Here is a 16,363-nt window from a genome sequence, read left to right as displayed (position 1 = left end):
TGGCTATGGAGGCTGTGGCTATGGAGGCTGTGGCTATGGAGGCTGTGGCTATGGAGGCTGTGGCTATGGAGGCTATGGCTACGGAGGCCTGGGCTGTGGCTATGGTTCCAGCTATGGCTGTGGCTTCCGCAGACTGGGCTGTGGCTATGGCTGTGGCTATGGCTGTGGCTATGGCTCTGGATGTGGCTACTACTAATGGAGGTCACCATAGGAGACTCTCACCCTCTACACCTGGAGGTGGGATTCATCCGTTCTGAGCCCCACAGGTTCTGAGCTTTGCTGAAGACTTGCCTTCTGGAGCCCTTTGGGTTGAATACAGCAATCTTTTTCCTTCCTGTATTTAATTCATGTGAAGTGGGAGCATGTGAAATTCATCCTGAGAACGTGTGGTCTCTCATTGGAATGATGCTGCCATAGATCCTCCCTTTTGGCGTTCAAGCAGAAACCATTTCTCTAATTTCTCAATAAATTCATTCAGTCTGGAATAATTAACCTGGCTTTCTTCTCATTTCTTCTCATTTAAAGTCCCATATTTGTCATTTTGGCTTTTTTTTCCTTCCTGGATGAATTAAAGGAAACAATTGCCTTATTTGAGAGATGTTGTGTTTTAATAATTTGACTTCAGTTGTTCTACCGAATTCTTGATTGGCAACATAAGGAAGTAACAAAACTTGAAGCTCTTGTTTCTCTGCTTTGGTAAGACACTGGCATTGTGTGTTATGCTGGTTTATTGTGAGGATTAAAATAGGTAATGTTTGTCAATTTAGTTAAGCACTGCCTGGAAACACTGTATATTCCAAGTGCCTTTACACAAAACCTTAATTATGAATATATGAAAGTTGGCATAGAATTATCCAATTCTAATCTGTTTGGAGGCTTATTTATTTATTTATTTATTTATTTGACAGAGCACACATGAGCAGGGGAGGGATAGCAGAAGATGGAGAGAGAGAATCCCCAGCAGGCTCCATACTGATCTCAGTACCCTGAGATCATGACCTGAGCTGATATGAAGATTCAGATGCTTAACCAACTGAGCTACCCAGGGGCCCCAATATTTGGGGGCATATTTAAGAGAATCATTTCCTATGGTTGTTTACCATAAGAGGTAGAGAAATTTAAACCTACTCTCTACCTAACTTCTTTGTGTCAGAAAATGTATAGGTTTTTTTTTTCTTTTTTAATTGACATCTTTTTTAACATCCATTACATATTTAAATTTAGAACCGCTTGATGGTTTTCTTGAGATTTCTTTTTCCTGTGATTTATGTGATTTCACAGTTGTAGCCATAATCATTTGTTTTTCCACTAATTTTCTGTGACTAATGTATCTGTAAACTTGGCAATTATCTTCTCTTGATAGGGTATTTCAAGCTTTTGTGTTAGACATGAGTGAATTTAAGTGGCGTTTTAGTGTAAGATAATGGATATGTCCCAATTCATTTTGACTGGTCCAAGGTAGTAAAGAATTTGAAGCCATAGAAGGAATTAAGATCCTTGGAAAAATCGTAACCCAGAAGAGAGTACTTTTTTCCTTTAAAATCATTATTTTATGAAGACTTGTCTTTCCTATTTATTCTTGAAGCTTAGAATTTTCTATTGCATATTATGAAAAATTTAGATGGCTTATGCTTGTCCATCTCAGGAAATGGTAGATTTTAAAACTATTTTGGCTTACCTGGTAGATCATAACAATCGAACACAAAGAAACTAGATATTGACTTGACTTAGAGAACACGTCCTTAATATCAACTCACGAGATAAGACTATTACTGATCATAATTTTCCAAGATCTGCTGCTTACACTCTCTCAACATGAGCACATCCAGATGACATATTAGCTTCTCTAACATATTTCACTTCAAGTGAAATGCCGCCACTAGCAGCCCCAAACATACATCTACTTTGCATTCACATTGCGTTGTTCACTTCTTTAAAGGCTTCAAATTATGAAGAACTCCAACTGAAACTGAAACTTGTAAGATTCTGTTATATTTTATCCAGTTCCACAGTTGCTTCTTTTTTTCTTCTTACACTGAAAACTCTGGACCACAACAACATCGCTGTGTTAACTCTATTCAAACCTGTGCACAGTAGACACTCTGAATTTCCATACTGAAAGCAAAATACCCCCGAGCAACCTGCTAAAATTTCTTAGCAGCATCTTTAGTATGAGAAGGGATCCCACTAAGAATGAACAGAATATTGTGCTCGACATTTATATGAGTTAATTTTCTTCCTGAATAGTTATGCTATTCGTTTTATGGCTAGAGTTCTTTTGTTTCCATTTATATTCAATTTCAGGTGTATTTATTCTGTTTTTAAAATATATTAAGTATTTCCATGGTTCAGAAATCAAAACTATATAGAAAGATATACTCAGAAATAGTCTCACTCCCATATTTATTCCTTCCATCCATTCCCACTCACCCTGTTTGTATTTTCATTCTCTTCTCCTTTCTTATTACAGAAGCAAACTTATATATCATATTTATGCATCCTTATTCTCCCTCTGTGTTACCCAAAGGTTGCATACTTTTTGCAGTCTTTCATTTTTATTTTTTTATGTTTTTTATTTTCCCTCTTACTTGTTTTAACCTTTATGCTCATATTCAAGCTTTCACATGGGAGTCACTTACATTGAGGCATTAAGGAAATGACTCAATTCAAATTTTACTACTCCAAAAAATAACGTTTTTCTCTATATCAATTCATTTCTCCCAGCATTTACTTTTGAGAAATTTCAAACCCTAAATTTTGGGAAAGCAATATAATGAACAGCTAAGTACTCTTCACCTAGATTTGGCAATTGCTAGTATTTTGCCAGTTTGGTTTCCCCTCTTTGTCTGTCTGCCCTCTCTCTGTCTCTCTGTTTCTCACCACACACACACACACACACACACACACACACAATTATTCCTGAGCAATACCACTATATAATTCATAGTCTATGTTCAATTTTTTAAATTGCCTTATTTCTGATACAGAATCCAATGAGTGAAAACTAACGTACTTTGCAATTATTGTCTGTTATAATCTACCATTTTATGAAATCTAGAGTACTTCTCAGCCTTTTGTTATTTCATGATATTAATACACTAATACATTTTTAACATTGCAAGATAATCATTTACTAAAACATGACAAAATCTATTTTTTCTGACTGTATCAATTATAATAATCATATATTTCCAAAACCAATATTTTTATGACAGAGATTGAGATCATTAGATATATCAAAAATTAGGAAATTAATGCCAAAATTGAGTCAATCAAGTATTGAGTGACTATAAGGCAACTTTTTGTTCTTTTTGGGGAGACAACTTTGTGTTCTATAATAAATTCTGGGAATAAAATTCAACGTATAAAATGTCAAAATTGTATCAGTGATAATCCCAGATAATAGTTGGATTACTTAAGAGCTTTATACTAATTTTTTAAATATTTATAACTGGACCACCCTAACATATGTAAATTTAAATGTTGTGCATTCACCTTTGGTCCCCATCTTCTGGGATTATTTTGTATAGTAGTATTCTATTCCTCTTCAGGAATGAAAAAATGATTCTCCATTTGCTGGGGGGTGTTACAGGCAGAGTGCTGTCAGCTGAAGAGCACCACTTACACAAGACAATGCCCATTTGCTGCCACCAGCCTCCCATGATTCATTCGTGAAGGGTATAATGGCACACCTTCTTGCCCTGACTTCCAACTGTTCTTCTGGCAAATCCCAACTTTAGAATCTTCCATATTGGTTTCTGAGCCTTCCATTGAGCCTACTGCCAACTCAGCTCTGCCTTCTCCTCTTCTTTTCTACAATATTCATTCCAAGAACTAATTGCTATAATAATGCTCTTATAGAAAAATAATCTGTGAGGCACCTGAGTGGCTCAGTTGGTTAGCATCTGCCTTTGGCTTATGTCATGATCTCAGGGTCCTAGGAATGAGTCCCACGTTGAGCTCCTTGCTCAGCGGGGTATCTACTTCTCTCCCTTCCTCTCCCCCTACCCCAACTCATTCACCCCCATACTCTCTCAAATGAATAAATAATATCTTAAAAAAGAAAGATAATCTAACCTGGGATAACAAATGTACTCAGTTGTCACACTGCCTATAGTCTTCCCTGGCCTTAATATTTGTACAGATTACAGGAGAATTTTTTCTTTTAGAGTATTCCTTGGTTCTGATATGCCTGTTTCCTCATGATTAGAACAGGTTATGCATTTTGTCAAGCAAATAAAGGAATGGCTGATGTTAGCTTTTCATTATATTCTATTCATTGGCACTCGAGTTGATTTATTCCATTACCGATAGTGATAATTTTACACTTGATCACTATGGTGGATACCCGACTTCTCTACTTGAAAGTTACTTTTATTATTCTTTTAGCCATTAAGAAGTTTTTTTGGTACAGCTATTTTGTGACTATATAAATATTCTATTCAAATCCCACAAATTTATCACTAGTCTTAGCATTTATTTTTCTTTCTGGCCTGAATTATTTATTATGATGATGGATTGCAAATGTTGATTTTTCTGATTTTCATCTTCTTTTTTTCAAATATATTAGCTGGCATTCTACTGCAAGGAAGTTTTCTTTCCACTTCATCATTCACTTATTTACATCAGTCTATATTCATGGATTTCTATTATAAATAATCCATTATTATAACAAAGATAGCAACTCCTAGGCTCTCTCACTAGGCAAAAAGTGTGCGCATAAATATATTTCATTGTGTGAGATTTAGATTCTAACATTTAGCTGCCTATGACATTGAGCGAATTATGTAAATTCTTTGGCCTCATTATTCTTACATAAAAATTCACCACCTATAGTTTGGTGCTTTTATGAGAATTAAATGTGTTAAAATATGTAGAACATTCAAACCATGCCTGGAATTTAATAAATGCTGTCTATGTGTTATCATGTACTACTCTACACATGGTTTCTTTCTGCTTCTTCGTATATAGAATATTCTCTGTTTATCTTGCCTGGTGCTGTTCATGGAATTATTATATTAGAACTCTGTGTAACAATTTATGATTATTTTAATGACAATAACAATTAAATAGCATTTACAAGCTGTTTACCACACAGCACTCACTGTGTGAAATCCCTTGCGTGTGTTATCTCATATCATGCTTGGAACAAGTCTGCGATGTGGTAAAACCATCACAGTTGCATCACAACTGCAAAAAAGTAGCGATGAAGTAATGTACTCAAGTGGTAGTTCTCATCACTACATGATTTTTGTCTCTTAATGTATAAATATAAAATATTTTTTCCTGCCTAGGTAATATTTTCCCCAGAAGAAGCAAAGGAACTCCCAGGACATTTAAATATTGGTATCTTTTAATTATTAATGTCTGATATAAAACTAAATATACATTTACATTTTAGGAATCCCACTCCTACAAATGTCTTTCTTTAAATGTTTCCCTGCTTCTTCTCTCTGTTTAATCACTTTGTGATTTTAATCACCATATTAGATACCTAGAATCAGATCTACACATCTTTTATAATTTTGTATATTTTTTCTTATACTTTTACTCTAAATTTTAGGAGAATTTCTGAATTTGCCCCCCTGTCTGACTTCGTATTAATATTTGTCTGTCTTTAATGAATTTTTACATTTGGAAGTCAACTCTTTCATGACAAATATGTATTTTCTCTTTCCAGATTTTGCTATTTGCATGTATGTTTGTCATACTTTTCTAAACTATGTGGCTTTTAAACATTAGTAAGTCAAAAAAAAATGTCTGAGAGTGTTGTCCTTGTCTTATAATAACAACTATTTAAAAAGTTGGAGTCTTTCTGAGTCCTCAGATTGATCTTCTGATTTCTAATAGCTAGTTGCTTTCATATAGTTCTATCATTAAAAACACTGATCTATACATACCTAGTACTGAGACTAGAGATTTATTCTATCAGAACTTATATGTGTTCATATGTAAACCTCTCAAACACAGAAAACGTAGAGAAAAATACTGATATTTTTCCCCTTTTAGTTTGCCTAATAAGGACTATCCATTATTGGGATGCCTGCGTGGCTCGGTGATTAAATGTTTGTCTTTGGCTCAGGGTGTGATCCTGGAGTTCTGGGATCAAGTCCTGCATCAGGCTCCCTGCATGGAGCCTGCTTCTCCCTCTGTCTGCCTCTCTGCCTCTCTCTTTCTGTGTCTCTCATTAATAAATAAATAGAATCTTTAAAACAAAAAAAAAGAATATCCATTATTATCAAGGGAGCAGTGTGGTAGACAGAGCCAGTTATTTCTAACATAAAGTCATATAAAAGATTTTATGCACATGTTCATTGATGCTCTATTTCAGATTCCTTCTATCCTCTCCCTAGGTAAGATTTTCTTTCTTTTTTTTTTTTTTTTAAGATTTTCTTTTTTAAACAAAGAATCCTAAGTTATTGCAATTTCCCTTCATCCTAATTTTTTGTAGATAGGTCAGCAAGCAACACTTTCCAGATTCTTACAGGGGATACTTGTGTCTCAACCATTTTCCTTTGTAATAATCACACACATGGTACATGTATGTTGACACAGATAAATGAATATACATTTCAAAGTATGCTTCCAAAGGACTTTATATTTAATAAAAAAATAAATTAGATTTTTTTTCTAAAGAAAAGTTGAGTGAATATGTGCAAACATAGTGTAACACACATCTTACACTTATCAAATGTGTTCTACTCACTCCTAGAAATTGATTTTTCTAGGGACATAGAAGCTCAGAGTGTTTATTTGATTATATCATTGAATTCAATGATGAACTTTATTGTAGTAAAAGTAATAATATAACAATGATAATAACAATGTTTTTCTCATATTTTTCAGAGTATGGGATATTTTACCAAGAGTCTTTTAGTTAGGGAAAATCTAGTAGATTCCATTAAAAAGTATCTGTCAGCATTATTGTTTTATTTTTTTAAAGGTTTTATTTATTTATTCATGAGAGACACTGAAAGAAGGCAGAGACAGGCAGAGGGAGAAGCAGGCTCCTCACAGGGAGCCCAATGTGGGACTTGATCCTGGGATCGGGATCATGCCCTGAGCCAAAGGCAGATGCTCAACTGCTGAGCCACCCAAGTGTCCTAGTATTATTGTTTCAAATTAGAAACACCATACTCTAGTCAGATCACAAAGAATTTAAATTTAAAAAAATATATTTCATGAAAATGTCATTTTATAAGTCAAATGAAACCTCATAATTTCTCTTTTTTTTCTAACTGTGAATTCAGGATATAAATTTGAAGCCATGGGGAAAATATTTCATGCTTTAAAAATAGAGTGTTAAAAGTTTAAGAAATATTAATGTAAATGAGAACATCCAGTTTTCTTAGGCCTGGTATTTCAGAACTTTAAACTATTTACTTTTTACCAAAATCATCATGAAATGAAGTAATCAAATTTTAGCTTCTAGTGGTAAAACATCTCTCACATTAAAATGAGATGAATCGGGATCCCTGGGTGGCGCAGTGGTTTAGCGCCTGTCTTTGGCCCAGGGCGCGATCCTGGAGACCCGGGATCGAATCCCACATCGGGCTCCCGGTGCATGGAGCCTGCTTCTCCCTCTGCCTGTGTCTCTGCCTCTCTCTCTCTCTGTGTGACTATCATAAATAAAAAAAAAAATTAAAAAAAAAAATTAAAAAAAAAATAAAATAAAATAAAATAAAATAAAATGAGATGAATCTCTCATGGATAACAATAGGTTTGGGGCAGGAGGTAATAGATGGAGAATTCAAGCTTAAAGGAGAATATTATGATCTGCTGAATGTCAGTAGAACGAAGGTAAAATTATTCATCTGGAGCAGGTCAGAGTTTGTCAATAAAAATGCTATTTCTTACCACAAAGATTGGTTACAAAAGGTAATTGAAGATTTCATGAGTAAAGCTTTGAGGATGAGACGATTGATTCTCATCAATGGCCCACAAAATAGTTCAGATGTGGTGAAACAAAGCAGGTATCTCCATTGCCTCTGAAGCCATGTCTAAAACCAGAAGTCAACAAATTACTCACATTGGCCCCACCAATTAGCCAATGACATGACATTTGTGGTGGGTGACACCCACTCTGAGAGCATATAAAAGGTCTCTTCAGGGAGAAAATGTTCACAGTGAATTGACACTTCTCCCCCTCTCTGCCCAAGCACAACCTCAATAACCAACACCATGTGTGGCAGCTACTACGGGAACTACTACAGAGGCTGTGGCTATGGAGGCTGCGGCTATGGAGGCTGTGGCTATGGAGGCTGTGGCTATGGAGGCTACGGAGGCCTGGGCTGTGGCTATGGTTCCAGCTATGGCTGTGGCTTCCGCAGACTGGGCTATGGCTATGGCTGTGGCTCTGGCTGTGGCTCTGGCTGTGGCTACGGATATGGCTCTGGCTTTGGTTGCTACTAACTGAGAATGCCCTAGGAGACTCACTCTCTACAACTTCACTGAATGACTCAGTGGTTCTGAACCATGTGAATTTTTTGTCTCACCCACAAGAGATGTTTATTCTACACTACATTGCAAACTTCTGATATGATTTGGTAAAGGTCTGATACCTGGAACTGATACTACTTGATGTCTGGAAGAATATGAATTTCAACTTGTGAACTCATGTTCCAACAAAATGATGTTGGTATAGCTCTTATTTTTGTGATTTTATGCTAAATTTGCTTCTCTTTTCTTCCTAATAAATTTTTAATTTCCTCATAAATATGAACGAGAAAACTTTTTAAAATTAATTTATAAATAAAAAATTTAAAAAAAAAAAAATAAAATAAAATTAATTTATTATGTGGAGGTTGGCTTTACTCTTTTGGGTTATTAATAGAGTAACAATTACTTTTCTTTGGGAACTAATTTTTATCTTCTTATGTTTGCATACTGATCTCAATATTTGTGACTACAGAAAAAATCTGTGGCCTTTGTAAATCTCAGTTTCTTGTCTGGTAAAGAGAGGAAATATTTTTTTTTCTTATAATGATTTTAGCTCTTTATGTTTTTTTGCTGTATAAATTTCTACAATTTCTTAATTGGTATTTCAGGCCACTTCCAATCTCAACAGCGACCTGACATGTGGGGCAGAAGTTGACTTTCCCTTACATGGCCAGAGATCTATGAGTGCTGATATTGTCAATAAGTTTCATTGATAGTTCTTGGATAGGGTATATGGAATTTTGTCAGGTATGTTCCAAAACTACAGTGCAGATAGCCCTATATGAATTCTCTCCACTGGAATCCACACAGAGCTCTGGTTTGACTTATACCTTACTGCTCACAGGCCCTATCAACCATTTGGATCAGGAAAAGAAAATTATACTTAGGAATGGAGGGGAAAATAATATGGTTCAGATTGCCCAATTGCTCTATTCAAAAGATTTAGAATCTGCCATAGATATGGGTTAATATCAATGTTTCAGCAGATTATTAGACACTAATTTTTATGGCTTCATAATAGACAGGAGATATTGCAGCCTGAGAACATATTATATGAACATAGCTTAATGTATAAAATCTTACCTTCTGGTTTCGAGTTTCTTCTTTCGCTTTGATATATATATATATATATATATATATATATATATATATATATATAACATATTCAATAATGACTGAATAGAAACTGTAATGGGATGAAGCTTCTCAGGCTAATCTCCTGCTAACAGAAAATAACAACAACAAATAACAATCTCTCAAGACTTTTAGCAAGATCCAGATAACCACAGCATAATATTCAAGACAATATTATATTGTCTCTAAGACACAATATAAAAATCATATGGCATACAAAAACCTAGCAATTGTGATCAGTTCTCAAGCAGGAAGACCACTGAAGCAGGCCTCACTCTGACATATATACTAAGATGGCCCACATTTTCCCCACCTACTGATATTCACACCCTTGTATTACCCTTTCCCCTTCAGTGTGACAGGACCTATGGTATCTTCTAATCAATATAATGTAAAAGGGTAATAGGAAGTTACTTTCGTGATTATGTTACATAAGACCATAATGTTCATCTTTCTTACATACTATCTTCTTTGCTGGCTATGATTAAGCATGAAACTATGCTGTGTGCTGCATAATGGAGAGAACCACTTGGGAAGGAATTGTAAGTGCCCTCTGGCCAATAGCCAGCAAGAAACTGAGTCCCTAGGGGCACCTGGGTAGCTCAGTCAGTGAAGCATCTAACTCTTAATTTCAGCTCAGGTTATGATCTTAGGGTTGTGAGATCAAGGCCCACCTCAGGCTCTGCACTGGTATGGAGCCTGCTTAAGATTCTTTCTCTCCTTCTCCCTCCAACCCTCCCCTCTTCATGAACACATCTTCTCTCTTAAAAAAAGAAGAAGAAGAAGAAGAAGAAGAAGAAGAAGAAGAAGAAGAAGAAGAAAGAAAAAGAAGAAAGAAAGAAAGAAGAAGAAAGAAAAGAGAGAAAGAAAGAAAGAAAGAAAGAAAAAGAAAGAAAGAAAGAAAGAAAGAAAGAAAGAAAGAAAGAAAGAAAGAAAGAAAAAGAAAGAAAAGAAGAAGAAAGAAAGAAAGAAAGAAAGAAAGAAAGAAAGAAAGAAAGAAAGAAAGAGAAAAGAAACTAGGCCCTCAGTCCCACAACCCAGGAGTCACTGAATTGTGCCAACAACGATATGGGCTTAGAAATGGGTCCTTTCCCAGTCAATCTTTGAGTCAATCCTGGGTTTTAGACCCAGCTGACATCTTGACTCAAGCCTTGTGAGAAATCCTTAAGCAGCAGAGCCAGCTAAGTTATGCCTAGAGCAGAGGCTAACAAAAAATGTGAAGTAATAAACTTGTGATTTTTAAGCTGTTAAGTTTGTGATGACAATAGGTAAACTATTATAGGTGTAGGGCTCAATTTCACAACCTTGAGATCATGACCTGAGCTGAAATCACGAGTCAAACACTTAACTGAGCCACCCATGTACCCCTAAGCAACTTTATAACTATGATCCATAGGGTAAAGATAAACATTGAATGAAAATAAAATAAAAAAAGATATCTTCAACAGAGAAATAGAAATATAAAAAGTACCAAATGAAAAGTTTATAACTAAAAAATACAATGTCTGAAATTTTTAAAAAAGATTCTTTGGATGGGTTCACTAGCAGAATTGAGATATCAGAGGAAAGAGTCAGAAAATCTGATGATAAATCAGGAGAAACTATTGAATGCAAAAAAAAAAGTAAATACAATGTAAAACTATAAATAAAAAGTGTCAGGAACTTGTAGGACATACCAAAATTTCTAACATTCATAGCGCTAGAATCTCAAATGGAAGGGGAATATAGATTGATGCAGAAATCATATTTGAAGAAATAATGTTTGAAATTTTCTTAAATTTGGGATCCCTGGATAGCTCAGTGATTTAGCACCTGCTTTTGGTTCAGGGCATGATCCTGAAGTCCCAGGATCAAGTCCCACATCAGGCTTCCTGCATGGAGCCTGCTTCTTCCTCTGCCTGTGTCTCTGCCTCTGTGTGTGTGTGTGTGTGTGTGTCTCATGAATAAATAAATAAAATATTTTTTTTAAAAAAAGAAATTTTCTTAAATTGGTAAAATTCACAAGTTTAGAGAGTCAAGAAGTTGTATATCCCAATTAGAATAATCTAAAAAATTATGTCCATATGTAACGGAACCAAAGTGAGTTTGCTCCTTGGTGAGTCAGAAACTGCATCAGATTGAGCTGTTACACAAAGAAACTTATTTGAAGCAAAAAAGGAGATCACAGCAAATAGCTTCCAAAGCTATGACTCCCTGAGAGACTGAATGGATTCTTCTTGTTTAGGGTTAAGATGAATATTTAGATAGGGAAGCCTTGTCATGTATGTAGAAGTGGGCATAGGTCATGCCCACACACCCTAAGGAAACATGCCTATACATACATTATATGTTATGTAAATTAGGCTGAGGCTTCTCCCTGGGCAGAGATATTAGTATTATAATGAGGCATGTAAAGGTGATTGTAGGTCATTTCAAAGGTCACTCATGGTCCATCCACACAGGTGTAAGTCAGGTTTAGACCAAAAAGTCTGGATGGTCTGGACAGATGGGAGATTTGTCCGGGCAGTTGCCATCACCTAGGCATGGTTTCAGGTTTCATTTGTCTAAGTTAAGGGAAAAGCCTATAAGAAGAGCTTAGGGGAAAATGTTTAAGACAAAGGTTAGTGAGTAAAAGCAGGTGGACAGTAACAGGCAGGACTTAGGGTCTAACCGGGTGACACATGTATATCCAAAGTCCTAAAGAGAGTGGGAAATATACATAATGTGCTTATAGAAAAGAATCCAACATTCTATACTTAATATCCTTTAGGGACAAAAGTGATGATGAAGGAAAACTAAGAGAATTAGTGTCTGGGAGATTTTTTTTTCTAAAATATGTGTTGAAGGAAATTTTACAATCTTAAGGAAAATAATACTAAAGGGATAGCTAGAACTTCAGAAATAAAGGGAAAGCAACAGAAAGTTTTACACATTTAGGTAAATACATTAGATTATTCTTTCCCTCTTAAATTCTTTAAAATATGTATAACTGCTAAAAGCAGAAAGTTATAATACTGAATGAAGTGGTTTAAAGGTATGTTGACATAATATATCTAATAAGTGTAACAAGAGAAGGCATTGGTAAAGGAATATTTAGGTTTGTAAGGCTTATACCTTTTACTTAAAGTAGTAAAATATGAGCTCTGAGAACACTGTGAAACATTAGTTATTTATATTGCAATTTCAAGACTACCCACTAAAAAATATAGAGATACAGCCAAAAAGTCACTAGATAAATTAAAACCTATTATTAAAAATACTGAAATAATACAAAGTAGGTTGTGAAGTGGGACTAAGAAATGGAAAAAAAAAAAAGTAAAATGGTAGACCTAATTCCAATGTCAATAATTAAACAATATGTGAATATCCAGATAATCAATGAAAAGGCAGAGATGATCAAATTGGTGAAAATTAGACCTATCTACCTATTTTTTATAAGAAAATCACTACAGGGACGCCTCAGTAGGGGCTTAGCAGTTAAGCGTCTGTCTTTAGCTCATGGTGTGATCCTAGTCTGGGGATCAAGTCGTGCATCAGGCTCCCTGCGAGGAGCCTGCATCTCCCTCTATCTATCTCTGTGCCTCTCATGAATAAATAAATAAAAATAAATAAATAAATAAATAAATAAATAAGTCTTTAAAAAAAAGAAAATCACTACAAATATACTTGTGTGTATCTGAGAGAAAATTTCGAGGGATATTAAAAATATCATGAAATGAATGAAAATTACAATAGAGATACCAAAATTTGTGAGATGTAAATATAAAAGTGCTTGAAGGGAAATTTATAGCAGTTAACTCTATACTGAAAAAGAAGAAAGTTCTCAAATCAGTAATCCAAGATTCCTCCAAAATAATCAGCAAAGAAGTACAAAAAAAGGAAGGGGGGAAATAATAGCTGGAATAGATATAATTTAAGATAGAAGACAGAGGGAAAAAATGAAGCCAAATACTGATTCTATGAAAATTTCAATTAAATTTTTAAGCCTATAGCAAGACTCACAAAGAAACAAAAGGTACATTTACCAATAATAGGAATAAAATAGAGATATCACTATAGACCCTACAATCATCTCAAAAGCCAATAAGGGAATACAGGGTACAATACGCTAAAAAATTTGACAACTTAGATGAAATAAATAGACTCGTTCCTTAACAGGCAGAACATTGCCAAAAACTTGCTCAAAAAGAAACGAATCATCTGAATAGCCACATAACTTATGGGAAAGTACATTTTGTGATTAACATCTTTCAAAAAAAAAACAAAAAAGAAAACTCTCAATTCATATAATTTCACTAGTAAACTTCACCAAATATGAAAGGAAGAAGTAATACTAGTTATATGGAATCTCTCCAGAAAGAGGGGGGAAGAGTGAGCTCTGTGTGACCCCTCCTGAAGGAAGAAAGCATGACAACATCTTCCCATGGATACCTCCAGAATCTGCTTCATTCTTTTCCCCTTATCTAGCTATGTATAATTACTACTTTGCTATAAACACAAGTATATGCTGAGTCCCATACATCCTTCTAAAAATGTGGTCAGTCTTGGGGACCTCCAACATAATATGACCTTCTGAAAGAGGCAAAAGTATAGACAGATTGAAAAATCAGTTATTTATAGGATTTAGGAGTATGAGAAAGGCTTGATTAAAAAGGGGTTTTGAAAAAGCATGAGGGACTTCTGTACTGTTTTCCAGAATGGCTGCACCAGTTTGCATTTCCAACAAGCATTTAAGAGGGTTTCCCTTTCTCCACATCCTCACAAACACTTGTTGTTTCCTGAGGTGGTAATTTTAGCTATTCTGATAAGTGTGAGGTGATAACTCCTTGTAGTTTTGATTTGTATTTCCCTGATTGAATGATGTTGAGCATCTTTTCTTGCCATTTGCAACACTGTGGATGGAGCTAGAGCGCATTACGCTAAGTGAAACAAGTCAACCAGAGAAACACAAATTCCATGTGATTTAACTCATATGTGGAATTCAAGAAACTAATGAACATGGGGACAAACCATAAAACAGACTTAACTATCGAGAACAAACAGGGTTGCTGGAGGAGAGGTGGGCAGGGGATAGGTTAAATGCATGATGGGTATTAAGAAGGGCACTTATAATGCACACTGAATGTTGTAGCTAAGTGATGAATCATTGAATTCTACTCCTGAAACTGACATTACACTATATGTTAACTAACTGGAATTTAAATAAAAATTTGAAACTTCAAGGAAGAAAGAAGCATGAAGGATTTTGCAGGGAGAGTGATGGCACCATTTTCTATCTTCATTTTGATGGTTGTACCACAACGCTATGCATTTTTCAAAACTACAGAGCTACACACCAAGGGAGGGAATTTTTGTCTATAATTTAAAAATAAAACATAAAAAAAGATTTGGGGAGGCTTGGAGTTTTGCAGATGATGGCTTGTGAAAGGAAAGGGTGTGCATAATATTTACCATGAGCTAAGTAACTGTAAACTAAAAGACAAATGTTACCTCATTTAGTCTAAAAACTCCCATCAACAGAGACATAATAGAACCAGTAGAGCAATTGAAATAGAAATAGCAAAAGAATATCTGTCGAAAACAGGCAATTGCAATGTTTCTTAGAATCAAACAAATACAATTGCAATGTTTCTTAGAATCAAACAAATACAAAAAAATTTTTAATAAAATAAATTCTGGGAAGCTTGGGTGGTTCAGTCAGTTAAGCTTCCCACTCCTGATCTTGGCTCAGGTCATGATCTGAGGGTTCTGGGATGGAGCACGCATCAGACTCCATGCAGGAAGTTTACTTGAGATTCATTCTCTCCCTCTGCCCTCCCCCTCTCATTTGCACACATGTGCTCTCTCTCTCTCACTCTCTCTCTAAAGTAAATAAATAAATCTTTTAAAATAAATTTAAAAATTCTATTATTTGTAATAAATAAAAAGAAACAAGGTTTTTATTTCAGGTTTGCCAAATTTATTAGGGAACACAGAAATAGAATGATGCAAAAAAATTATCAAGGCAGGATCAGTGACAAATAAAAGGAGGTAAGTGGGTTCACAAGATGAATATCACATTCTAGCTTTTCATAAGCAAAGGTTGGGAATAAAAAACTATGGGTTTTAGATCCAGACAGGGAGCACTAGATTGTAGGCAATTTGCAAATCAGAATTGGTTCAAACTAATGTAGGAACACAAGGACATGGTCTTCAAGACTGGCGAATAGTGATGTTCCATGTGTGAAAGAGAAAAGTCTCCCACGGCATCCTCAATAGTAATGGCCAAAGCCAGAGCCGCATCCGTAGCCACAGCCACAGAGAGAGCGGGAGCCATACCCATAGCCACAGCCAGAGCCACAGCCAGAGCCACAGCCATAGCCACAGCCCAGTCTGCGGAAACCACAACCATAGCTGGAGCCATAGCCACAGCCACAGCCCAGGCCTCCATAGCCACAGCCTCCATAGCCATAGCCTCTATAACTGCAGCCTCCACAGCCGCAGCCTCCATAATAGTTTCCGTAGTATCTGCCACACATGGTGATGATTGTTGAAGTTGTGCTTAGGTAGAGAAGGAGTGGAGAACTGTCACTTCAGTATGGACAATACCCCTGCAGAGGGCCTTTATATATCCTCAGAGTGGATGGAATCCACCACACAGGTCATGCCACTGGCCGATCTTATGACTGATCTAATTAGTTTGTTGTTTCTCAACCAAAAGTTAAAACCTCAGAGGAATTAAAGAAGTTTGTTTTATTTGGTGACTCAGGACTCCCCCCAAACAATTCAATGCCAATAATGAGGGGAGATAGTCATACGTACAAATCCCTGC

The sequence above is a fragment of the Vulpes vulpes genome, chromosome 15 (assembly GCF_048418805.1).
Source record: "Vulpes vulpes isolate BD-2025 chromosome 15, VulVul3, whole genome shotgun sequence".
NCBI classification, from domain to species: Eukaryota; Metazoa; Chordata; class Mammalia; order Carnivora; family Canidae; genus Vulpes; species Vulpes vulpes.
The sequence above is the reverse complement of the archived record's forward strand: the minus strand, read 5'-3'. Positions refer to the sequence as shown.